The sequence below is a fragment of the Nilaparvata lugens genome, chromosome 4, assembly GCF_014356525.2.
Source record: "Nilaparvata lugens isolate BPH chromosome 4, ASM1435652v1, whole genome shotgun sequence".
NCBI lineage: Eukaryota > Metazoa > Arthropoda > Insecta > Hemiptera > Delphacidae > Nilaparvata > Nilaparvata lugens.
Genome location: NC_052507.1, coordinates 27,121,378 through 27,139,934, shown reverse-complemented (window position 1 = coordinate 27,139,934; position 18,557 = coordinate 27,121,378). Strand labels below are relative to the sequence as shown.

General features: G+C 33.7%; 1 protein-coding gene across 9 annotated transcripts in view; it reads left to right on the top strand.

Annotated features, from left to right (window-relative positions):
* Window positions 1–247: 247 nt before the first annotated feature.
* Window positions 248–18,557, top strand: part of LOC111045361 (glutamate-gated chloride channel) — a 140,006-nt gene continuing 121,696 nt past the window's right edge. For 2 of the 9 annotated variants that reach the window (XM_039427228.1, XM_039427232.1), the window contains exon 1: window positions 252–467. The gene's annotated coding sequence lies outside the window, so the exon portion shown is untranslated. Of the gene's footprint in view, window positions 468–18,557 lie in introns of all 9 variants that reach the window. The other 7 variants (XM_039427233.1, XM_039427229.1, XM_039427231.1 and 4 more) reach the window with 5 other exon arrangements.

Genomic DNA, 18,557 nt, shown 5'->3' with positions numbered 1-18,557 from the left:
AGGAGGAGGAGGAAGGGAAGGATCTCGGGTCGAAGCTTGATGATGTCCGGTCAGGCATAAACAGAGCAGGGTGACAAATATATATGTATAGAGTAGGGCTATATAGGAGTTGGTATATATGTACTTATATTGAATGCATACGTTGTGAGGTGAGTGGGTTTGCGTGCGAGTTGGAGTATGTATATATAAAAAATGGAATTATCGATGTATCGGGCATCTGGGGGTCTCCATGGTAACGCGCAGACGCGGGAGTCTGTGATCAATAGCTCTGTAGGAGGCTCAGTCGGCGAATAGCAGCAGCAGGTTTGTGGTCCACCGGCAGATCCCAGACGAGAGACTCGCGAACCTGCATCTGGCGACAACCCAGCCAAGGCACACATCACCTGCTCACCTGCTCACCTGTCCACCCGCTGCACGCAGCTCGCAGCCTACAGCCCACAGCGCAGCGCATCTAACCACCACAACAGGTAGCACATATCACTCTTCACTAACTCTCACCTTACTCTCTTACTCCAACACATCCAATATTGGACAACAATCATTTTCTCTCTATCAAACTCTCATCATAACACTGTAACTATTTCTCATTATATTGAATATCTCGAAGAGGATCTGTGAATCACCCTTACTCGTATCTGATACAATGCTGCGTTGAGAATGATTAGTGGGGTTAGGCTGGGTGTACACCATCTCGACTGTCGTTTCTATTTCGTGTGAGCAATATCATCAGATTTCACACCAGTTATCAACTATTTCAATCGTATCTTGGATGAATTTAATTTAGTAATATGACTAAACTTCTCTTCACTGAGAAAGCTGTATAGAGATGAGTGTAGTATAATTCCAATCATTGTTATATCCATAGCGGCTGTGGGTAAATGTTTAAAAACAAAGAAGGTTTTTTGTTGGGATGAAAAATTGGGGATGTGTATGAGTGGAGAACGAAGTGAATAATTGTTTTTCAAATGTATCAACAATGAAAAAATAATGTTATTGTTATTGATTAATGATGGTTCACACGTTTTCAGTTTTAACTACCACTATGTCAGGTCCACAAATATTTTCACTTTGATTCTTTAAAACTCGCCTAAAATATTGTTTTAATTAAGATTGAGACTTGAAAATCAAAGATAAAAGATTTTATAAATGATGGGTATAGCAGGTTGAGAAGCAGCCTGTCATACTTGGAATACTTTATGTTCTCCTCGAAATATAATGAAGTTAAGTATCAATTCACATCGTCTTATTGCTTTTTCAATTTGCGAGGTCTACAGCTTCTCATTTCATACGTTATATGGTGAGTGTGTACTGATAACATTATTTTTTGTCTTATTCGGTTGCCAGTTTTTATAGAATTAGAATAGAAATCTTCCCACATTCAATAAGAGGATAGGGATGATGCATTGAAATTCAAGATGATTTTATTACCAAAAATATTAAACTCAGTTGTTAGGAGTAATGCGTTTGGAACCATTTTTGTTTTTCACACTTGGATTCCGATATTAGTTTTAGAGAAAGCTTTAATTGAGTTCCCCGGTACCAGTCGTTCAGGAAAATTAAATTTCGGCAGGGTTATAGAGGTGTGATGGTTCCCATCCATTTGTTTACAGTTCAATCTTCATACATCAACCACTGGGAATTATTGTTATGATACTTACAATATGTAACCTACTCAATTCTCAAAAGGAATTTACAAGTTTGACTTTCATAGAAAAATAGTTTATTCCATTGCTTAGTTATTAAAATAAGATTTTACTACTAGTCTTCAAATTTCAGTCTTGAGTTTCCACATCCTATCTAAACATGAAATCATCAAAGTACATAATCCAGCAACAGTCAAATTTAATACGAGATTGGAGTGGAATGAATTTTTTGGGTTTTCACATAAATTTGGAATAACCTTTTGAATACTCTGACCACATACTAGACAAGATCCGAATATAAAAAGATATTTCAGTGATTCCATGTTTTCATATAAAATATTCTCAATGTTTTTTTTCTCATTCAATTGTTGTTTTATTCAGAGTCTAAGAGTCTATTTAATTTGTATTCTAATTTCCTAATTAGTTTATCAAAATACATTATATTATTATAAATCAATCTATATCCATACATAACTGAATAAATTTGATTGTTTAACCCGACACATTTGTCCTTTTTGGTATCTTAGCATTATTTTGCTTCTTTTCAATTTCACTGATGGCTATCAACTAGTTGTATTTTAACTTCAAATTCAATATTGACTAGTATTTTTTTCTCAAGGGAATTCAGAATTCAAGCTCTGCTCAATAAAACACAATTGTTACAAGGTTGAGGAGTATTATACATAAAAAGTTGTTTGATCAATATTATTGATTTCAAAATTTGAATTATGCAACGTGTATACTTCAGTATTTAAAATCACTCAACAGTATTAGTAGCTTACAGAATTTACAGAATCAGGAGATAAGAATGGCAAATGTTTACCAAATCAATTATTAAAATACTACATACGAATTCCCAGCAGAGTACACCGTGATGGAAGCAAAGCACTCGAGAATGTTGTTCAAGGATACAATATCAAAGTTATGAATCTAAATTAGGATGAATACAAAATAATGTGATATGCGTGAGGCCCTTAAGGGCTCCTTCAGTGGATTCATCCAGTCACCGAGTGTTGTAATATTCATTAAAGAGTTTCAGCTAACAAGCTTCACCGTTCAACACTTGAAGATTGAGGCACAGCTGAAGCAACAGCGTCGGAATATTTAGATTCAGATAAGAGATAGAGCATGAACGTTGTTTCGCCTAATAAAGTTGCATCCTTCGCTCCTCCACTCGATACCTGATGTTGTGCTCTCCCTCTCTCTCGCTCTCTCTCTCATTATCAGAAAGAACATCACTGCCATTATCATTGAACCAACCTCCTGCTTCCTCTTTTAAAACTGAGATCGACAACAGGTAAATGTTGTAATTTTCTTCTCCTTGCTCACTTGAACGCGAATTCTTTTTCAAACCACATATTTGAAGGAGTATGGAAAGTGATATCTTGACTACTACGACTGTCTTTTTTTAAATAATTAAACTTTTTAAATATGAATCAATCAATCATCGATATTGAGATAGAATACTTGTGAATTTCTTGAATGCACTATTTGATTAGCTATTGAGTACCTCTAGAACAGAAAATGGTCAGAATCATGAATAGGTCTAATTTTTTGGTTGGTTGAATTTAAAGTCAATGTTCAATTTCAATTGATTAAAATTTTATGTCATAACTAATATTTAACACATCTTTTTCGAAAAACGTTCATAGAGATTATTCATTTAACAACAATGACAAAACAACTTAATCATAGAATGATTGAGAATGGAAAAACAGGCTTATAGCCCTTACTATTCCATTCCCGAATTTTGATTGCATATTAGTCCAAAAGATGTTATAATTCTTCAGCAGTTTTAAACACATACATTTTGATCCCAAAATGATCACAAAAGATTTTAAATTTAGAATGTAAATATATTATTAACCAATGTTATTATGCTCATGATATGGAATGAAGAGGAGATTCTGTATGGAATAAACTTGTCATTAAACTGCCCTTTACTCTCTATACTACGTTCACTCACTTAATTGAACAATTTGAACTGTATTATTCAATTCAATTCAATTTATCTATTTCCACAAGAAAAATATCTACATATTCAATAATAATTACAAACAAAAACAAATCAAGGAAATATATTTCCTCACTTGGACTATTAATCTGTGTGTGGGGAAAGAATTCTTATCCAGAAAAGCCTTGGGAGAAAAAATAATCTAAGTCATTTCTTAACTAACTTATAAATTTTAATTTTTTTTTAAACCTAAAAAATGAACTTCAATTAAAAAACAAAGTTTTCAAATATGAAAAGTAGAACAAATTAAATCTATTACCACAATAGGTTCGTGCTATAAGGTCGAAAGGGTCAAAAGAGATCTGCATCAAAAACTAAAATACAAGTAAGAAGAAAAAAAACGAAATGAGGAAAAATTACTGACTTTTAAACAAAAATCAAAAATGGGAATATCTGTAGACGATGAAACCTAGGTGTATGGCGATTACACAAGGGCTTCCGAAGCATCCCTGCCAAAGTTGAATAACCATTGGACTATTTTTCTTTTGTAAACAGGTACACTGCGCCCCTCAGCCTCCTGGATTGATGTAGGAAAATTTCGGTAGAGAAGGTGCACAATGTGGAAAGGGGTAGAGCTAAAGTGGCTCTAGGAGTACCAAATCTGAAATTTAATCTATTACTAGTTTGGTAAATTGTGTGGTAGTTCAGTGAATATTTCTGCTTTGTAGGATTTGGAAAAGGTGAGGAGGGTTTTTATGTATATTTGTCTGATATTGAGGACATGGAATTCGGAGAAAAGTTGTTCTGTAGGGGTCTATTTGGAATTATTTTTATTAGGGTTCTCTGAGTGACAGCAAGAGGCCGTAACACGGATTCGGCTCTTAAATGTCAAATAGATTCAGAAGAAATGTTCAAAGAGATGCCGATGAAATTCAGCTCTTTAATGTTATAATTGATGTAGATTACCACGCAGCTTCTGCTGCGTCACTTTGCAATATAACCCATATTACTAAAAGTGATAAATAATGTTCAAATCGATGCAACTTGAACAAGATGATTACGGTTCGCAATTATTGTAGTCCTCTATTTATGAGTGTAAGTTGCTTGAAAGTGAAACAGCACACCTCATCATTTAAGCTTCCAAATACTTCGAATTCATTCCATTTCTAAAATCAATTTTACGTTTTTTCTAACTTATTCTATTCTGGAAATAATAATGAGCATGTAGCTCAAGGATGAGGTATGCAGTCATAATATTATGAGGAATTTTGAAAATATTTTGCAGCACTCAAGTAGTGCTGGGTCAAAACTTTGCCAGTAATGAGTTTTCCAGTTTTGCTGAATGAGATCGACTACCAGCTAGCAGGTCTGTAATAGTTGCCTAGTTATCTTTCCTCAATCAGAACCACCAAGTTGGTGAGCAGAAAGTTTCAATTGCAGATTCAATGTAGTACATTTCCAGAGGACCTCGCTCTGAAAAAAGAAACTCACTTAATCTATGTTTTTTCCAATGTGTAAAAATCTGTAAGTGGATTTGTTTAATAATCAAATCTCATGATTTAGTGCATTGGGGACAACTTATTCAAATTGATTGTCATGGAGATTCCGATTCCACCAGGCATCTAAAATCAATCGAAGCACATTGAATACTACTTTGTTGAACCTACATTGATGTAAGTTCGATAGGTGCTACAAAATTTATAAGTTTTGAATGGTTTAATTATGGACTGATAAGAATAAATTGAACTTGCTCAACTTATATAGGATATATACGTAGACATTTTTTGTCGATACTAAAGCTATCAATTCTAAAGACTAACGAGCTATTTTATTTTATCTTAACACAGTAGGAATGAAATGAAACAGCGAATTTTCCCATTACAAAATACTATTGCTATTTTTCAAATTGATATGAACGCTTATTGACTGCACTTGAAGCTAGATTACCCTGAATCTAATAACCTTATAAAGACAATATTGTGATTACTCGAGAATGTTCAAACTTCTTGAAGATTGCATCAGTTGTAGTACATGAGCCAAACCAAGTTGTATAGATGAACCAAACATCAAATTTGACACTTGTATGCTCACTTATCAGTTTATAATATGATTAAGAAATGAAACACTAGAATATCCTCTACAAATATCACGAATTTGAGACATTAGTCAGTGACTAGATTTTTTGACAATATTCTAGTGTTTTATTGTGGTTAAAAATAACTACATGTCACAAAAAAACAGTATCTGAAGCTATAATCAACTATTTGCATAGACTAGCTGAACAATACATCAATAATATTTCTAATTCCAACGTTTTAAATGTACATGAGCATACATCAGTTCAATCATCAGGTAACATTTTTGTTGAGCTTGGCATTGTAAATGCCGCTTCTCTCATAAATATATGTAAGGATGTTTGTCTGTTAATATGGCTCCAACAGACTCTAAATACAGGAACAAATCTCTAGGTAACGATTTAAGGAACATGTTTGAAAGCTCAATTGTCGTTTACAAGATATTGATAAACTTGCAATATTTTGTTTTTATTGAGTGGAAGTGGACTGAATTTCCGAAAAGTGAAATAATAGCCCCATTTCTGACTTTTAAAATGTTATCTAAATTTGAGAGAGAAATAGTACAAGGAGTAACCTTAGTTTTTCTCTCCCTCAGTGCTTTCTTGTAAAAATAAAAAATAAATTTATATTTTACTATAGCCAGGTCCTGAATAATCACATCATGATTAATCTCGAACAGCAATGATATTATTGCTCTCCCTGGAACTACTACCGTCCTTCAACATTTACTTATTCCATAGTCACATCGTTCCATAAATTTATGACCCAGGAATATTCTTGCTCTGGTAATTTTGAATTTCTATCAATACTTCAATTTCTATTTATTGAATGAGTCATCTCAATGACATTTTTGTATGCATCAGCAAACAATTTATGACAGCATTAAATCATTTAGGAAGGAAGGCAGCGATCAGAATGAAAATTGATGCATCGTGATATGAAGAGGGGTATGAAGAGGGGTATGAAGGGGGGTATGAAGAGTACTACCGTGTCGAAGGATATTACAGGCGTTTTAGGGGCAATAGATTCGATTTCCTGTTTTGTATATTGCTGATTTACGAAGCTTTTACCATGAAAGCCAACTTCCAGCCTTTAATGGAATCCTAACTGCCCAAGATGCCAGCAATTTGCCAAAATTTATTGTTTGTTACGTATAAAATACAATTACATTCTTCTTCCTTCTTGATGCCTCCTTTCTCTCTCTCTTCACTTACTCTGTTCTTCTTCCGTTACTTAAAAACACTACTCGACCACTTTTGAAGGGTTTAGTCGCTTGACAAATATCAATATAGCCTGTCCAAAAAATGACAGGCGATTATGAGACTAAAATGATTTTCATCCAATTCGTATTACCTATCTATTCAAACTTGTGATCACATAACAAGTAATACACTACTCGTATTTACTGAATCAATCTTATTAAGATCCATCAGTTTCTCAAACACAACTTTTTTTACAAAACATTATTGTATTTGTCACAAAATACTCAACAGCTTCTAGCCGTTTTCACACCGATATCTCGCCGACACGACATACAGACAGGATTTAGTCTGATAGACAGTAAAAGAGGAGGCTGTGGTTTATAAATGCGCGAGGTCTATTGTTCACAGAACTACTAGTCATAAGAATTCGAATAGTAATTCGCTCATTTGAAGTAGCTTAGCCTTTAGAACTTCTGTTGACCAATCGAATTGAGGTCTAAGATTCAAGTCGACGGCTTTGAATTTCTTTTTATGTTCATTATATTTATATTTCGCATTTACGGTGAAACACGGCAATAGATTTTCATGAAACTTGACAGGTATGTTCCTTCTTGAATTTAGTTGTGCGATATTATAACTTTAGACGGCTTATGGTTGAGGTTCCACAATAGAATTTAACAATATTCCAACATTCACATTATTTGAATGGTCCTAGATTGTTCAATCTAGTGTCACAATATCTCAGTTGCCTGCTACTTTCACATTCATTCCTGTAATGTTTGAAAAACTACCTGCTCAGTGATAATGACTGTGAATCATCTCTGAAAATTGTAAGATGATATTCTTAAATAAGAAATTTCATCAATTATTATTAAATCCTAAATCATAATCCAATTAACGTATCCTTCTTTAGTGGAGTATGCATTTTGCATTGTAAATTTTCTATTTTTGGTTTTATCTCTGTATATTTCATTCATTTATCATAGTCCAATTATTTCATCCTGTTTTCATCTGATGGGCTACCATAGCAGAAAAAATGTATTTTCTTTGATGTTATAATTTATTATGCTAAGCTTATTCATAGAGCGGAGCCTTACTCCTCTGAGTTTTATTTAGTTGTTTTATTAGGAGTAGTACACCCCAATCGAGCTTATGCCTAGGGATGTCCTCTTTTATTTTACATTTTTAAATATTTTTTGGTTATTTTGTATTATGTTTGTTTGTGAAATAAATGAATTCATTGATTGAAAAAAGTTATTCCAACCTTTAATGCAATTGGTATGGAATATTATGTCACTGACTCAACTGACTTAAGAGGTAGGTGCTGCCTCTCGCCAGAGTTTTGTGCAAGCATTTGTATGAAATGGCAAAAATGACTGTAATGCATTTTATTCAGGGAGTGCTTCTTTAATTTTTTGGAGCCAAAAAAATACCTAATACTTATATTAAAGAAGTGTTCCTTTCATTGTGATTGAATCACATTGATTCTCCAAAAAATAAAAGAAGCACTTCGTGAATAAAATGCATTACAATCTTGTGAACACGATGCAATCATGCATTACAATCATTTTATTCATATGAATTATTTTTAACTTATTTATGATGAATAATTCTAATGTCTGATTTTTAATAATGCTCATGCATTACAATCATTTTATTAAGGAATTATTATTAAGTTAATTTAGATTATCAGAGCGTTTGCCGGATATAATTATTGTAATGCATGATTGCATTGCATTCACATAATTGTGATGCATTTTATTCGGCAAACGCTCTAAATGGCAAAGCAATATGCCATTTCATATACAAACGCTTGCAAGAAACTCTGGTTATCAGTGACATAATACTTCATAAAGCATTAAAATTTATTTTGAGAAATCTCTTCACAACAAAGAATGTTTGTTGATAGTAAAATTTCCAAAACTCATCCTCAAATTTGATGAGAAGACGTGATCAAAGTTGCACTGACGGAAAATCGAGTGGAGAAAAGCTTAATGTAGTTGTACAGTATGACGCTAGGTAGCGCTGGCAGCAAATTTGATACCAAGGTCTATAAATATACAGGTCATGACACTCATGTTCCTTATGGAGCGGCCATTTTATGGGGTCTTTATGGCGGTATATTTGAAAATCCAATCTTATTCAATTTGCTCATAACAAAATTATGCATTTTAAAAACAATATTCTAGTTCAGATAATATATGAATCCAGGTTTTCAATTTTTTAATAATTAAATTTCAATAATAAATGCTTCAATTATTCATTTATTTATTATCAACAATTATTGTTCTTATTCTTGTAAATCAAGGATTATGATTCAAAAGGCATTGGGACAAGACAGAAATATGCGAGGCCAATTTCAAAAATACGAGTTTCAAGTTCCCGATCAATTAAAACTAAAAATCAACAATTCAATTCCTAGTTGGAATCTAATTCCGTCTGTCAAAACAATTAATTTCACAATTCAAAGTCAAGCAATATCCCTTGAACAATATTACAAAATATCACATCATGTTGTTCAATCTATAATGGTAACAGCTGATAAATTTGAAAATTGGTGAACTAGGACCCCATAAAATGGCAATTTTGCAATGCATCACGGGCACAGTATACATACAATATGGAAACTTGGCTAGTACCCTGACGCCAAAATCCGCCATCTTGTTAGGAAGCGCCGCATTATAATGGTATTGATGGTAGGTTCGGATCACTTTAATGATCCAGATCAATTGATCTCGTTCACTGCCACGAGCCAATCAGAAGACCAGGATTGGAACTTCCTAAGGTCACGTGACGTGTCTAGTATTTGCGTCATGTAAAAAGCATTGGTTAGATAGGCGTTTGATTACAAGTTTCCATTCTGTACCTATTCTGTGTCACGGGACTGTGTCATGACCTGTATTTATAGACCTTGTTGATACAAACCACCGTGATCTGACTGACTCACTCACTCACTCACTCACTCCAGGACCTCCTAAATACTTTTAGGTATTTAGGAGGTCCTGCTCACTCGCAGAAATAAAAATCTACCGGACCAAAAACGTTCAAATTTTGTAGGTATGTTCAGTTGGCCCTTTAGAGGCGCACTAAGAACGGATTTGGAAAAATTTCCAAAGAGAAGGGTCAAGTCCACGAGGCGAGTTTACAAGCTACTAGCTGGCGTTTCTACAAGAAGCTCGTAAACTAGCCCCGTGGACTCACCGCACTCGCTTAAAAGTTGCTTTTAAAAAGCTCTTGAAAAAGTTGTCTCGGCCGGCGAATTGACACGCCACTCACCGGCTTTTGAGCACTAGCGCATGCGCATACTCCTCAATTCTAGAGGTTAACATCTGGCGCGAGAGGCATAACGACATAACCTAAGTTTCAAATCAAGCCAAGCTCTGCATGAAGTCGAATAAATTTCTAAAAATATTGAATCAGTTAAATATTATTATAATTATGCTTAATATTATAAATCTCTATTAATATTAATCAATTTAAAAAGTAACATATTCCTCATTAATATAAATATTCCTCAATTAATTTATAAAAAATACAAAGAGCAGGTAAGAGCAGTAAAAACAGGTGAAAACAAGTAAAAACAGGTAATAAGAGCAGTAAATCAGTGTTGAAAACAGTATTCCACACGCCAGCTACTTGTCTACTGGGCGAGTGGAATGTTTTGTGTGTCAAAACATTGAGTACTTTGTACTCGACAACTAGCGCACTCGCCAACTCGCTAAGGCTTGGCTTAGGCTTCTTACTTTCCGGCTTCTACCTTGTAAAAAAGCCCCGTGGACTTGACCCTATACGCCCAAAATCTGCGTTTTTCCAGCGTTTTTAGCGTTTTCTCAGCTTTATCGAAACCAATCGAACAGAAAATGTTCAAATTTAGTACAGAAGCTCAGCTAGGGTGTAATAATGTTGTGTTAGAAGGAATTTGCAATAACGTCAAAGATACGCCAAAATATTATCGTTTTTCTAGCGTTTTTTTTTGCTTTTTCTCAGATTTATCGAGAACAAATGAACAGGAATTGTTCAAATTTAGTACAGAAGCTAAGCCGCTGATCTCATTTTTTGGACGATCCAGTCGGGGGTCCAGGGGGCGGATATGGCGAGTGAAGCGAGCCTGACGGCTAGTACTGTATAATTTTGACAAGCAACAGAATGTAACAGATGTTCTGCGCGACGTGTACTGGTCACAGAACTACTAGTTGTGAAATTGTTGTAGGGTAATAAGAAATTCAGTTCTTCATTTGTAGATAAGCTATCAAACAATGCATAGATATGATACTCAGAAGAAAATAAAGAGTTTCATTGATTGAATTATGGTGGAAGTTATCACTGCTGCCATATATAATTTTGACTATTTTTGTCAAAACTACGAACAGACAGTTCTGGATTTATCCCTTTGGTTCTCTCCCAATCATTAATTTGATGTTGTGACTTGTGATTGTGGAAATAAATAAATGAATATATGACTATATACAAAGATTTATGGACCTCACTATAAGTTGGCTTATAAGCTATCAACAATCAGATCTAATAAGCAATAACTTTGCGAGGTCTACTATTCACAGAACTACTAGTTTATCATTTTTGGGAAATAAAATTTGATGAATTTGAGTCATTCTACTCCTATGGTGGACCTAAAAGATCTATACTGGGCTATATAGAGATATCCAGAGATGAATAAATTTCAATGTTCCAGCCCTGTTATCTACCACGTTATTTCTCACCAAGGAACGTTCGATCAACATGTGAAATGAATGAATATCTTGGAATCAAGCTCTACTGATCTCCATTTCAGTAATATACGTGATACTAATGTGGACCAACTAGTCTTGACAGTTTGTATACAACTCGAAGAACGAAATTCTCCAATATTGCAGATCTTCATCTTCGAATTATTTAGTAAAGATGAAACATTGGTTTTTTAACGCCCTCATTTCATGAATCATATACCGATACAAAATCTTGAGAGTGTCTCTTCAAGAACAACGGCAATCTTCAGTTTTATGGACCTCGGCTTTTTAGAGCCAAGCTGTAAAACATAGTTTTATAGCACACTTTTATTGCTGAATAGCTTGCTCAGCACCAAGCCTGCCAAAACAGCGGAAGGTGGACTATGCAAGTTGTCATTACGGTCATCGTTATCATCTTCACCAAGACATCTACCAGTATTCAATATTCAGGATGTTCAGTCAGAATTATGATATTCTTGAGTGAAAAACTCTTCTTGACTATATGGTGATAGTAGCAATATTGAAAACTGCAATTCAACTAGATTCTTAACAGTGACCCTATTATAAGACGAATGCATCACCCAGAACCAAATCGCAACTCCTAATACAGAATTAGAGATAATATTGTGAAATGATGAATTTTGATAATTTACTCATTGTATAAATAATTGAATGACATGAATAAGAGTGAACTGAATGAGTTTTCAGGAAAATAATGACCAACTTCCTATTAGATGTGCGTCTTCTAACATGGCTCCCTCCAAATGCAGTTAAACTTCTATATAATTGTATAAAATTGGGAGTGTTGTATAAATTAGTTGTTCGAATCTGGGAGTTTAAATTATGTATTTTTAAAGAAATACCTCAGTAAGTTGTGCTATACTGCTCATTCTATCATCAAATGAAATATTAAGAATTTGTTGAAGAGAAAAGATAAGTACAGCTTGCTTGGTATCGAATCAACGGATTCCTCTTGCATGTGGGCAGCTTGAAGTTCAATGCTACATGAATGAGGCTTTGGAAAAAACTGGTTGATAAGAATATTGTATTAGAACGCCTGTGACTCCATTCCCACAATTCGCGTATCGTTATTGAAATGATAAAATAAATTATAATCATTGAAGGGAATTAGAATAATAAATTTACAAACTCATCCAAATTCAGTAATTTTTTTTTCAAGAATTTATCATAGGGTTGTCACCTAATACCAGAGCTAACAGGAGTTACTCTCGCCATCTGTGAATTTTGATTTGCATTGATATTCCATCAGAGCAACCGACTGCCATAACAGGAGACCGCCATTAAGGGGTGGAAGCCACCCTGGCGACTTGACGTCTGTTATATCCAGCCTGCTTCTTCTGATTTTCGTTCATCAATCTCCGTGCTATTGACAGGTTGAAAGCATTTGGTCGTCTGCCGGGCTGCCGGGCTGCCGAGCGCAGAGCACCTAGCTTACGGCTTCTCTATTATATCCCCACTTTTCATAACATGCTATAGTAATTTGACATAGCGTTACTTCTTCGTGTAACAGAATTTTACTTCTGCTAATGGCAAAATAAACACAGCTCACGCCATCATCAGCCATTTGCGAGAATCAACTTTCTGTTTGGACAGACTGGAAAAACCATTTATCAAGCACAAATCTAAGTATCTGAGACTTCTCGCTAATGAAATATTTTCTTTGAAACGGAGAAACCGCACTCAGACAACTTTAAAACGTTCTGCTCATTTGTAATTCTTGATAGAGATGAATTATGGATGAATTTATCACTTCAGTCCACCAGAAACTTGACTCGGTTAGAAGTGTGTTAACTCTCATAAGGCTCTCTAATCAACTGATCAACTAGGTGACTCAATTTTTGATATTTCAATACTTTGGAAAATTGTTTCTTTGAACAGGCTTGTACTATAAAACTGTAGTGGCCTAACAAATTAACTTCAAGAACATTTTATTATCCTACATCATCCACAATTTTTTTTCCTTGAACAGGCTTGTAATATAAAAATGTATTGTCCTAACAAATTAACTTCATGAACATGTTTTCCATAAATGATAATTAAAATAAAGATGTTTGATTTGCATTCAGGTAATTCAATTGACCCTATAGAACCAGAAACTGTGTCCGATCTCTTATGGCATTCTAATCAACTGATTTAGATTATACATGTTCAGGAATTCAGGAATAATTTGAATCTAGGCTAAGATAAGATATACAGATTCTATCACATTGCACACTAACAATTCGCACAAAAAAGGGATAAGCTGCAGCACTTTTTTCAAACTAGTCTGCAACTTTATTGTGCAACTTCGTAGAATAAAGTGAACTGGAAATTGAAAAGAGTACACTAAATATTGAAACTTGCCACATTGTTTACGTGTTTTGCTTTTTGCCCTCGTTGTTCATATTTTATCTTCTTGAATAGAACTTCTAACATATTATCCACTAACCGATAATCTTCAAGCAGTAAAATTGATGATAAGATACTTTACTTATTTCGCCTTTAGAAAACTTTTAAGAGTATAAAACTAAGCTTCTAAAGAATTGCATTCCACTGAACACTATTTCGTGACTCCAATTCGAATGAACAGAGCTGTGTCCACCTGTTTAGAACACTTTTGTGATGTTCCGTGCATCAAAGCTAACAATCACGAATTGTCAAATAGCTCATCTAGTTCAATAAGCTTGTAAAAAATTGACTAGCACCCATTGACAATATTCTTCAGCTCAGTACATTCTTAATAGATCCAGTTATTACATTATAACTCAAGGCTTGAGATGAATTAGATAAGGGTGAACGTTAGTATAATGCACGCTAATAAAGTAAATTGAATTGAAGTACTGAGGTTGCATCAAATGTGACCAATCGTACGCTATTTTCATAATATTTATATTATTATTTACAATCAAAATTCAAATAATATATATAAACAAATCACATATCACCATTTCAATGATATTCAATAATAAATTAAAATATTCCATGTTTTTGGGAAACGGTTGGCTTCTTAGTCATGTAGCCAAACTTTTATTTTATTACTCAGATAAATTGAAGAAACAAACATACGACCCGTTGGACAGGAATCCGCTAATATACTATCATATTTTGTGAATTGAAAAGTTGTTTCCCGATGGCTCTGAACCCAACTGAAACATCGATCATTATCGGATCATCGTCATCAACCCACGCACAAGCCTACAGCTCACGTGATAATCAATCTCAGCAAAAAAACAAACTTGCTAATACAAAACATGTTTGAAAAAATATACTACAATTTCCACAGCCAAGTTAAAATACTAATTTATTGATTATTTTATTGGTTCAAATTATACCAGCAATTTGGTCAATTCTATTTTTCGAATTTCCAAAGCATAAGATTGTTTTTATTTGAATTACTGGGAAGGAGCACTGAGATTTTTCATTTCTTCAAAAATAGAAAGTTAAAATGATATCCTATTCATATATTGTAATCATTCGTAGTTTTTTTAAAATCTTTTTCATCAAAATGCAGCAAAATAAAAATATAATTTTTAGATCTGAAATGTGACTGACGCAGATCCTATTTATAGACAGTTTGTAATAAGGTCTTATTTATTTGATCAATATATAACATATAGCTGGATTTGAGAGGTGTCTGATGCAGAAAATAATGATCAGAGATATTAATATTTGAGTCACAAAACTCACCTGAACTCCCAGAAATAGCTATACGAATAGAGAAGTCATCGAATATGAGCTACAAAGGAACTCTAAATGAGTTATCTCTTAAGGAGAGATGTTGATTATAAATATCGACGTGTGAAGAGTGAGAATGAGCTCCACTCGTTTGGAAGCACAATCACTTTCTGTAATTACAGCCTACTACAAACGCTTTATTCTGGAAGAAACTAAATACTACATAGCGTAATATTGGAGGACTATATTGAGATTATGTCAAGTCTATTTAAAGTACCAACAATCGAGCTATTTCGCTCTCTACTATTTATGGATAATCGTTTGATGTGGAAGAGCTTTTACACTCAAGGTTTTGAACTTGTAAGTTCATTATGTGGAAAAAGATAATTCACTTTGTTTATTTTGAGCAAATCTATTCAGTCACATCATCTTCTCTTCATTAGAGCTCTGGTGAACGTGGTTTCAATGCATGAACTCGTTTCTGAATCTGTAAAGCATGTGCTAACCCAGGAGGAAAGAAGAGTTTATCCTCAATCTGAAGCCTTTGATATGAACAATATACTAGCATCTGCTTTCTGGTGATAGTTAAAAAAAAAGATCAATTATTCCAAGAACCTACATCATATCCAAGAATTTCAGCAGCAGCTGGTGAAAATTGACAAGCTCTATTTGCACTTATTAGAAATAGCAATGTCTATAATCTTATCTTATAAGCACATGTACGTTTAATTTCCACTTCTACTGTAGGTGAGAAGAGTATTGCTTTTCAACGCTCCCCATTTGCTCACGGAGTAATTGCAGTTTGAAGTTCACTAGCATGTATCACGCACATTCCTTTATTGCTCCAGCACGATTGTGTAATCAATCAGTGTGATTTCCATATACCATCACATTATGTAAGTTTCAGATGAGAAGCATTACATGTCGTTATTATTTGTTGTGTGTAATCTTTCTGCGTGGGTCGACACTGGAATAGGCACTAAATGAAAATTCCGTCTTCCAAAGTTTGCATGATTGGTGCGGGAGAAACTTTTCCAGCATTTGTTGTCTGATGGGAAAATGGCATGTGAGCGACAAAAAAAGAAAAGTTCAAAAAGAAAAGTAGTATTAGTACGCAAACTAAGTAATATAGTTCGATATTACTGCATTTGCAAGACTGTGGCACGCTATTTAAGCGAGAGACTAAAACGTGGAAGAAAAAGAGAGTGCGAGAGAAAAAGTGACGTTGTGTGAGAGGGTGAGTGATTTAGAGAGAGAGTGGAAGAGTGATTGGGAGAGAGACTGAGTAAGAAAACTCGGCACACGCGAGGTGTTTGGGGAATTGTCTTCACTGGATCCGTTTCAATATGATTACTACAACAAAAGCTGTAGGCAAGGCAGGAGGCAGAATCGAAGGCGTCTATGAACAACACACAGCGCCTGATCGATTCGCTTTCTTCTGTCCTAAAAGCCCAATCTTCAATATTAAACACTCTTTCAATGACCACGTGACCTTCCACCTTCACTTGAAAGAAATGTGTCTTGCACTCCGAATGCAGTTCCATACATCCATCATTTTCGAGTGATTGGCAAATGGACAATGAATCTCCAAGAACAAGGTTCATTGTGTATTTTCTTTCTTCAGAACATTATCGCTCGCAATGGAATAAAATTTAAATTTCATCCATTATTCTCATTTCATTGAAACATATTTAATATCTGAAGGGAGCCTTTCTCTTATTTACCGGCTTCTCTTTATTATGATTGATAAAATTATCGTTAATATCTCAGTCTGTGAGAGTGAGTAATGTTACTCATATTGATATTATGATAAAAACTTCCAAGTGAATGTTAGGATAGGAATCACCTCAGAGTACACTCAGTGGTACTATTTTCAAAGCATTATCAAGTGATACTTTATTTTTGTGAACAATTGACAATTGATTTGATGTTAATGAAAAAACCTATCAACAAAAAATTTCTAGTAGTAATAATGATTGGCAGCCCAGATATTCAGTTGGAAATAATTTTACTAAATTGATAAAAGAAAAAGTCCCACTATCTTTTGAATATTTTCGCCAATTTTATAGATTAATTCATAAATGCTACATAGTGTCAATTGTACAAGATATAATTATGTACTGCATGTACCATATTGATAGACTAAGAAGAGCTTTAATTTGAATTTTGATTGGAGATTTTCATGTTTGGAGTGATTTGAATCATGTTTGTAAGTTATAGTTTCAATATTGATAATTGATACAATTTCAATTGAGTTACAATATAATAGTTCCTTTTCCTTTTTCCTTCGTCCTGATACCCCAAGAAGAAGGGAGTTTATTAAAGAAAATATAACAAACAAAAATGAAAAATACACTTATAAAAAGAAATCTTACAAACGAAAAATGAAGAATAATAAACAAAGCAAGAATGATAAATGATAATAAAATTCCTTTCCATTGGAAAATTTCAAAAATTATAAACCGGACGAAATATAAATTCTCCAAAACCTTCTTAAGAAGGTTTGACTGGAGTAGTCAAGTTTTACATTATATTAAAAAAAACATAGAAATAGTACATTGATATAATCAATCAGTGATCTCAAAATAATACTTTTTAATTCAAATCATATCAAAAGAAAAATAGTTGTAGATCTTAAGTAGAAAAAATTTTAATTGATACATTGATAATAATTCTTTTAATTGTATTGTGTAAACAATACATTTCATGTAGCAATGAGTGTAATAAAAAAATGGAATTTCAGTTGTTGCTTATCACAAATAATAATACACAAGAAAAAAATTAGATAAAAAAAGAAAGAATTCATGAAGATCATTCAAATTCACTCAAATTATTTAACAGAGATAGTCCAGGCAATGAATGCTCAAAAAAGGGTATAGAGAGAAAAGTTTGAAAGACAATTTTTGACCCCGCAGTTCTGTTTAGTGAGCAGGTAAACATATCAAAAGTCCCCACCCCTACCACCGGTGCTATTGGGTGGGGGTGGTTCAAAGGTACCATTTTTTGGTTTCTCGCATATAACTCGAAAACTATGCATTTTACTGACATGACTATTCTATAAGAAATTAAAGCTTACATAATTTCCTACAATAATGATCTACAATTATTTTCTATATCTCTCTCACTTTTCGAGATATCCGTTCTAAAAGATGTGACAGTTTTGAAAAAAAAAACATTTTTCTTCAATTTATTGCTATTTTTGCTCTAATAACTTTTTGAATATCGATGGGAAAAATTCATGCTGATCATGAGCTTATAGAGCATCAAATTCTCATCAATTTGAT